A 7,268-nucleotide genomic window follows, 5' to 3' on the forward strand; every position below is an offset into this window, starting at 1 on the left:
GGCCGGCCCGGGATGTCCCCGCCTCGGCGCCCGGGGCGGGGGGGAACCGGCGGCCGGAGCCAGCTCCTCTCCCGGGGTGTGGGGGGGTGCCTAAACCCGGGCTGAAGCGGCTTCCAGCGGGGCCCGCAGACCCCCGGAGCGGGGTCCCAGCGATTTCAGGGCGGTGGGTTGGGAGGTCCGGCCCTGCCCGCAGCTCTCTGCCTGCGCACCCCAACACCTCTGCCCCTAAAAACCCATCGCTCCCCATCACCGACAGTTTTTGCCTTGTCCTTGCTCAAAACCGCTTGAGGAGTTCCTTCAGGGAGAGGGAAACCGTCTCGCTCAGGAACCAAGCTAAAAAGCAGTAAATAAATAAAAAACCTGTATTAAATGCGCTTTTTCAGAAAGCGCGAGTGCGCAAACCCGCCCCGACCGAGGTCCGACCAGCCATCACTACGTGCAAGCCCGTCATCTGCAAAGCTTCGAGAAAAGGCGAGCTGGGGCTCCGACACCCCAGCGCTGAGTTTTGCGTGTTCTCAGCTCAGCGGTAGACGGCTCCTGTCGCTTCTGGGGCACGTGGCTGTCTCGGGGGCTCTGCTGGAGGATGTCCTCAAGTGGCCAAGAATGAGTGTCACAACCTGCCTCGTCCGATGAGGGGCTGGATGCTGCAGATTAAATGACTTTTTTCTCTCTCTTCTTGAAAATACAAAGCCAAATCTTTATGGAAGTGCATCCAGGCCGTGACCGGAGACTAAAATAAGGTGCAGAAGTAATACCGGCTGATGGAGGGAGACAAGTGTCCTTGGAGCGGAATGTTGTGCCCTAAGGCCAGTCGTCATTTACTGCGGGGGGGAGATGCAGGGTGGTAAGAGAGGTGCCCAGATTTTAAGCTGTATGACGGGACAATTAAAAGCGACGCTCCCTCCTCCAGTGCTCCATCCTGCTGCCACTCTTCCCCTGTCATGCGGAGGTGCTGGATGGAGTAGGAATAGCAGTGACGGGTGCTTGATGCCATGCGTATAGCAAAAATAGATGTGGTTGGACTGCGATGATGCAAAGCGAGAAGAATCCTTTCTCCTCCAATTTCTTCGTCTTTGCTTTCAACGCAGCTCCTGCCGGGCTGCTGTTCAGCAGCGGGGCTGGGGGCTCTTCCATCCCCGGCACCTTTTTCAGATGCTTTTAGGCTGAAATGTGTTGATAATGTCCTTTTTAAAAAAGCTTCCCCTCATTCAGGTCATTAATTCATCCTCAGTGATGAGCAATCCAGAGTAACGGGGCAGGGAGCTGCCATTTCGTCGCGTGAGGTCATTGCCACCGGGAAGCAGCAGGAGAAACCCAAGGCTGCTGGAATAATTAGTGCCCACAGGTTGTAATACTCATCTGTGACTCGCTGCTCAAGTCTTCTGCAGGAGCTGGATGTAACATAGGAATTCTCCTGCAATCACCTGCATGATCTCATCCCTCCTGCCCCTGACTTTTGGCTTTGCAGAAGGAGCTCGACAACCTTCTTCAGATGTTTTCCCAACCCTATGGAGCCGGTACTCTCTTTCCAGAGTTTTTGTGGACCAGTCTCAGTCTGGATGAGGTGGTATGTGCTTTGGGAAGGAAGATTTAAGAGCACCGATACAAAATAGCTGGCAAGGCAGCAACCACACAGGCAAAGCTCAGGGTAAATGATCCTAAAGGTGGTGCAGGACCCAGCAGGAAAGGCAAGTCTTCTTCTAAGGGCAGCCCTGCAGCTGGGATGTGCAGTGAGATCATTCCTCTCTGAAAAGAGATGCTGCCATGGAATGAGTCTGGGAGGTGGCGACGAGACTGATAAAAAAGAGCAAAAAACAGTGGGAGCGAGGGAAGGTTGCAGGAGAGTTTGTTTAGTCTGCAGGAGGACAAGATAAAAGGCTTGTGTGTGTGAAGGGCTGCCTTGAAAACACAACAGGAGAAAAACCTGAGCGTTTGGCTGATCAGACATGGGAAGAGAAGGGGCTGGAGGTTTTGGGAAGTGTAGGACAAACATCTGGGACTGCCACATCAACCCTTGTGCTGGGGCTGGCCTAAGGGGTTCCCGAGTCCCCTCCAAGCTCCAGGATAAATGGGGTTGGCCCACAACTCTGTTCCATCCCGAGCCTTTGGTAAGCCTGTCTTGGAGCGGGCAGGTTAAGATCACCTTTTCCTGATGGACTGGTCTTACTGGAACGTGCAGTCTGGGCACTGGTTGGGCTCCTGTTAACGGATGCTTTTGGGGGAGCCTGGCTGGGGCTGCATAGGGGGAACTGTGTTGGGATCCCTCCTTGGATCCCACAGCTGGAGCATCCATCCCCAGAGGGTGTTGGGAACAGGACAGAGAAAGGGACAGTGCAGGGAGGGAGGATCCTGCCTTGAGCCAGCGGGAAGGATATGGTGAAACCATCCCATTTTCATCAGTAGAGGGGCTCCAGAAGTTGGGGTGTGCTTGGCAGGGCTGGCAGCAAGGTGGACTTGGGGATGGTCCCAAGGGAGATGTCCTCCATCAGCCTTTCCCCTGCTGTCACAGGGATCAGAGAAGCACAGACATCCCCCATGGCTGGAGGGGATGCGAAAGCATCGGTGGACAAACAGAACATCTGGCTGCATGGTCTGGCCACATCTCTCGGTCAAAGCCAGGGAGGTGAAGAGCGTGGCTTTTCTGCCAGCAGACAGAAAACCACACACCTGCTCTCCGAAGCCGAACGCAGCAGGGTTATAGCTGCAGGTGTGTGCCCCAAGGGGGTGGATAAACAGGCTACACGGTGGGAGGAAAATGGGGCCAGACAACCCGCTCGCCATGCTCCCCAGGGACTCAGCTACCTGCCTTGTCTCTCTGACCTGCCCATTTTCCCTGAACCCTTAAGGATATTTTTCACTCATTCATTATGCAGGAGAAATCTCAGCAGAGCTTTGTCCCATCCCTGCCCCATCGGTTTTGGGGGCAAGATGGGATACAGCTGCTCATCACTCTGTGCAGGGATGCACCTCTGGTTGCAGAGACTTCACAGAACAGGCAGTGCCGAAAAAAAAAAGCCTCAAATAAACTCTCCCCTACAAATTAACTCAATTATTTTTTTCTTCTAAGTGGCACAGGTGACTTCATGTGCCACAACAGCTGCAGAGAGGGATCAGCGTGTGCTGGCGGAGCAGCTCTCACCTGCCTTCCACCACCGTGTGCCAGGCGTGAGGCACCATGAGACTGGAGCAGACCCGAAACTTAACTCTGATATAGCGTTGATGAACTTTCTTGAAAGTGTCTTTTGGCTTTTAGAAACCTCCTAGCAAGGAAACCAAGCAGCTGCTGCGGAGATGAGGGAAGAACATCTGGCTGCAGTCAGCAGTGCTGAGCACTAAAGCAGCTCACCTTGGTAGGGTGAGATTATCCATCACGAACAGCATAGTTGAGAAAATAATCCAGAATTTGGTTGAAAACTGCTTCTGCGCTTTTCAAGCCATGGGGGGAATCATTTTGCTCACTGTTTGCTAGGACACGAGTGAAAAACCTACTCCCAGAATTTCCAAAGCTTTCACATCATCAGCCTGGGGGATGCCGAGGTGCAAGGCAAGTCTCATGGCTGGGTAATTAATAACTGGGTTGCTGTTAATTGCACCTGCACAGGGGCTATGGATGACTGAGACATAACTCTTTAATGGAATGGTGGACAGACTATCAGTAGAGATGTACCTTTCCAACAGGCTGAAAGTTTGGCAGACTCTCCTAAGGTGATCTTGAAGGTACAGATGTCTCAGACCAAGGTGACTGAGCAAAGGCCGGGTGCCAGAGACGGGCACCCAGGAGAGCCTGACAGAGCCATACCCGTCATACTGAAGCAGGAAAAAGAAAGGATCAGCTTCTCTCAGCCCTGAAAGCAGCTCTGTTGGGGTGGGAGCACCTGCGTTTCATGCGACTGATTTGCTGGAGCTGAAATGTGAACCACAAAATAAATCGCTTGAACCCAAATTAAGGAGCTGCTAGGGAAAATAGGATTCGCAGGAATTCATGAAGTTCAGTGGAGAGCTGAAAGCTGCTACACTTCTTGTGCAGGGGGTGCCAGGAGAGTGGGCTGTGGCCCTGTGCTCTCCAGTCCCCCTGTTCAGTGCCACACTGGACCCAGACACGCTCAAGACCCACTTTCAAGTTAATTTTTATTTGTAAGCCACCTTACAAGTTGATTTTAATGTTTTTCTGAATATACCAAACCCACGACTACGCTTGGTATCCACCCTTACGTGCCGATGCTCAGCAGCTCCCTCGAGCTGCGCCACCCCCTGCGTGCCTGGGGGACCAGGGAGATGGTGCAGGGTTGTGCAGGGACCGGAGCGTAGCTCCTGCCGGCACAAATTGACCCAGAGGAAACTCCACCTGCACCCAGTGGGAAGAGACCAGCAGCGCAATGGCACAAACATTGCCCGGTTTCCTTTTTCCCTCCTGTGCTTTGAAAGTTTTCTGTTTGTCCTACTCTCGACGGGAAAGGGGGTCAGCAAAGGGCACAGCATTTCACATCCACCCCAGCAGATGCTGCTCGCGCAGCCGCCGCGGCAGAGGATGCTTCCCTACCGCTTGGTGGGATTTCTGCTTCCCAAGTTCAGGGTGTGCTTCTCCCCCCTGCCCTGCGATGAATTTCTGCGTTACACGCTGGCAGAGCGTCGGGACATCCAGCAGTGATTCAGACGTGGTTTCGAAGCACATCACATACCACAGCAATCTGTCATTCCCACGTAACAGGGCAACATTACACACGCCGGGGAGCATCTGACCAGGGGCTGTTTCTGGACTGACAAGCAGTTGGAGTGATTCAGCGGCAGGAAACACCCAGACAAAAGGCTCTTCCCAATGCAAGGCTACAGCAGCACTAGGGCTGCTGCTCTCAAGCCCTAGAAACAGCTTTAAGATGGATTTTAGGGTGCACATGGGCACGCTGCCTCCCACCAACACAAGATCCCTGCTTCCTTTTGTGCCCTTTGGGGAGGAAAAGCCTGCTTGCGTCGGGGCAGAGCACGGCTCCGCAGCGGACCCGAGTCTTACCAGAAATAGCAGGTATCACCGTGCGGGGAAGGGGTGGGAGGATGCTCTTCTGGCAGCAACAAGCCATCAGATGAACTCAGCTGCCAGGAACTGCACCACGAGAGTTGCGAAATCCTAATTTTACTAAAACATAAAGGAGCTTACCAAAGGACACATGTTCTTGACTGCGTGTTTGTCAACCCCTGCTGAGCGATTCAAAGGAAGCGTAAGACCGTGACTAAGAAAACGCAGTCGGAAGAGTGACGAGACTGCCCGCTCCGCGACGGAGAAAGGTCAGCTCAGCTCCAGCGGGGGGACTCCACCGACCCAGGGAAGCCTCCTGCCCCCGTCTGTAACACAAACCGCAGCACCCCAGCCCCAAAACGGCCCCACAACACCACTCACAGCAGGCAGGGACCAGGGATGCTCACATCCCACGGGATCTTTAACCGGGAGCACCAACGTGGTTAGGGATGGGATGTTACTGCTGAAGTCCCATCGACCGATCTTACAACCAGACAGTAAAAACTGATATTTATAAAAAAAAAAAAAAAGCCAGGTATTTGCAAAAACCTCCCTAAGACAGCTGGCGGACTGCTGTTAGCTGCTTCCCTTGCCAGGCAGCTGCAGGTAGGACTTATTTCTTCAGTCCCTTGCTTTGTGCAATTGCTCTTCCTTTGTCACCCTGCTTCCCAGAGCAAAAGGAGAAAGCATTTTCTTCCCTACAGCAGTAGAGAACATAATTTTTTTGAGTCTAGAAATGAGTATACCACTATTTCTACACAAAAAATATTCTCACTGTGGAAATGGGGAAAGCTCAAATGCAGCTCCTGCAACTGAAGATTAATTAGATCATAGGTCTAACTATGCGGTATGACAGACATAGGATGTAGTGTTTGCCCAAGATCTTTTAAATCCAATAGATAACTTCATAGCTGAAACCCAAAGCGAATGATTCAGCGCCAATTTGAAAAATGAGAAATGGACTTTAGAAGCACTTAATGTGCAATTTAGCCTCCATGGGACAGCCAACAACCGGCTGCTCCCAAAAGAAAGGGGATGTAGCTCAGAATACACAGTCACTGGGATTACCTCTCGGTTTTTTTTGTTAGGCTGACTATTACAGTAGCTCCCCCTGAATAAAAATTTGGGGGTAAAACAGGCTCACCCCTTAAATCCCAGCCTGCGATGACTTCGGTGGCACTCCTTTCTGGCCAAGTGCCAGCACAGCAGTTCACACAGCCATGTTTTAAACTCTAACACAGGAAGACTACAGGGGCAGGCTCCCGATGGTCCATCCTCCGGTGCAAGCTCTTGGTGTTGCTGTATGAGAGCCCGAGGCTCAGCAGTACTTAAGAGAATCAAACCAGAAAAAGCTCAGAAAGAAATCAACGCCATGTTATCCACCGTTCCTCAGCCTGTGGAACACTGCGTGCCAGCCTGGACCTTCCTACCACCCTGAAAGAGTGGGAAACAGAATCAGAAATTACTCAAGTTAAAGAGTCAAGTCACTGGAAACTTCCATACAAAGATTTAACTCAATCCAAAAACCACAGCGGATCAGAAGCGGCGCAGAAATGCACAGGGAGCAGCTGTCTGTTCCACTCCCATACAGCGACAGGGGAAAGTCATCAAATAAAGATCAGGAGGCTGCAGGTCTACAGGGTGCTGTAACTGCTCTTAGTCCCTGAAAAAAGTGTGGAAATTGCCATACAGGAAATAAGAGTAGAGGGATTTCAAAAGCCAAGAGGCAGATGTAGCCCAGCACCGCGCCGCTCTTGTTTTCTAGGTCCTCCATGCGTGGTCACCGCTGGAGCTACGATACGAGGCTGAGGGAAGTTCTAGCCTCACAAAAGTACTTTCAAACCAAAGAAATTTCCTGTGAGTGTATAAGTTCATGAATCCGAGTAGGCAAAGTGGGACTATGCTGTTAGGAAAAGATCATTTGAGATTTATATTGCATTTTAGCCGCATATGCGGGTAAAGATGTACTCTTTACAAGGACAATCATCAGTGAATAAATAAGAAAAAAATCAAAGTAGTCTAAATGTTATTTCCTTGCCTTCTCTAAGTGTATGGTTTTCTACTCCCACTGAAGCCCTCTCCGGGTTACAGGTGACAGTCTGCTAACAGCTCACCCCCCTCAAAGCTCAGCAGCATTACCAGGAGTTTATTACCAGTCTCGCTCCGTGTGTACAGTGCCAATGAATGATGTTTCTCGCTCCTGCTGCTGTACAATTTTGCGCATGGACTTCTTCACATGCTGGGTTTGCACACCTGA

The sequence above is a fragment of the Strix aluco genome, chromosome 9 (genome assembly GCF_031877795.1).
Source record: "Strix aluco isolate bStrAlu1 chromosome 9, bStrAlu1.hap1, whole genome shotgun sequence".
In the NCBI taxonomy this organism is placed as follows: domain Eukaryota; kingdom Metazoa; phylum Chordata; class Aves; order Strigiformes; family Strigidae; genus Strix; species Strix aluco.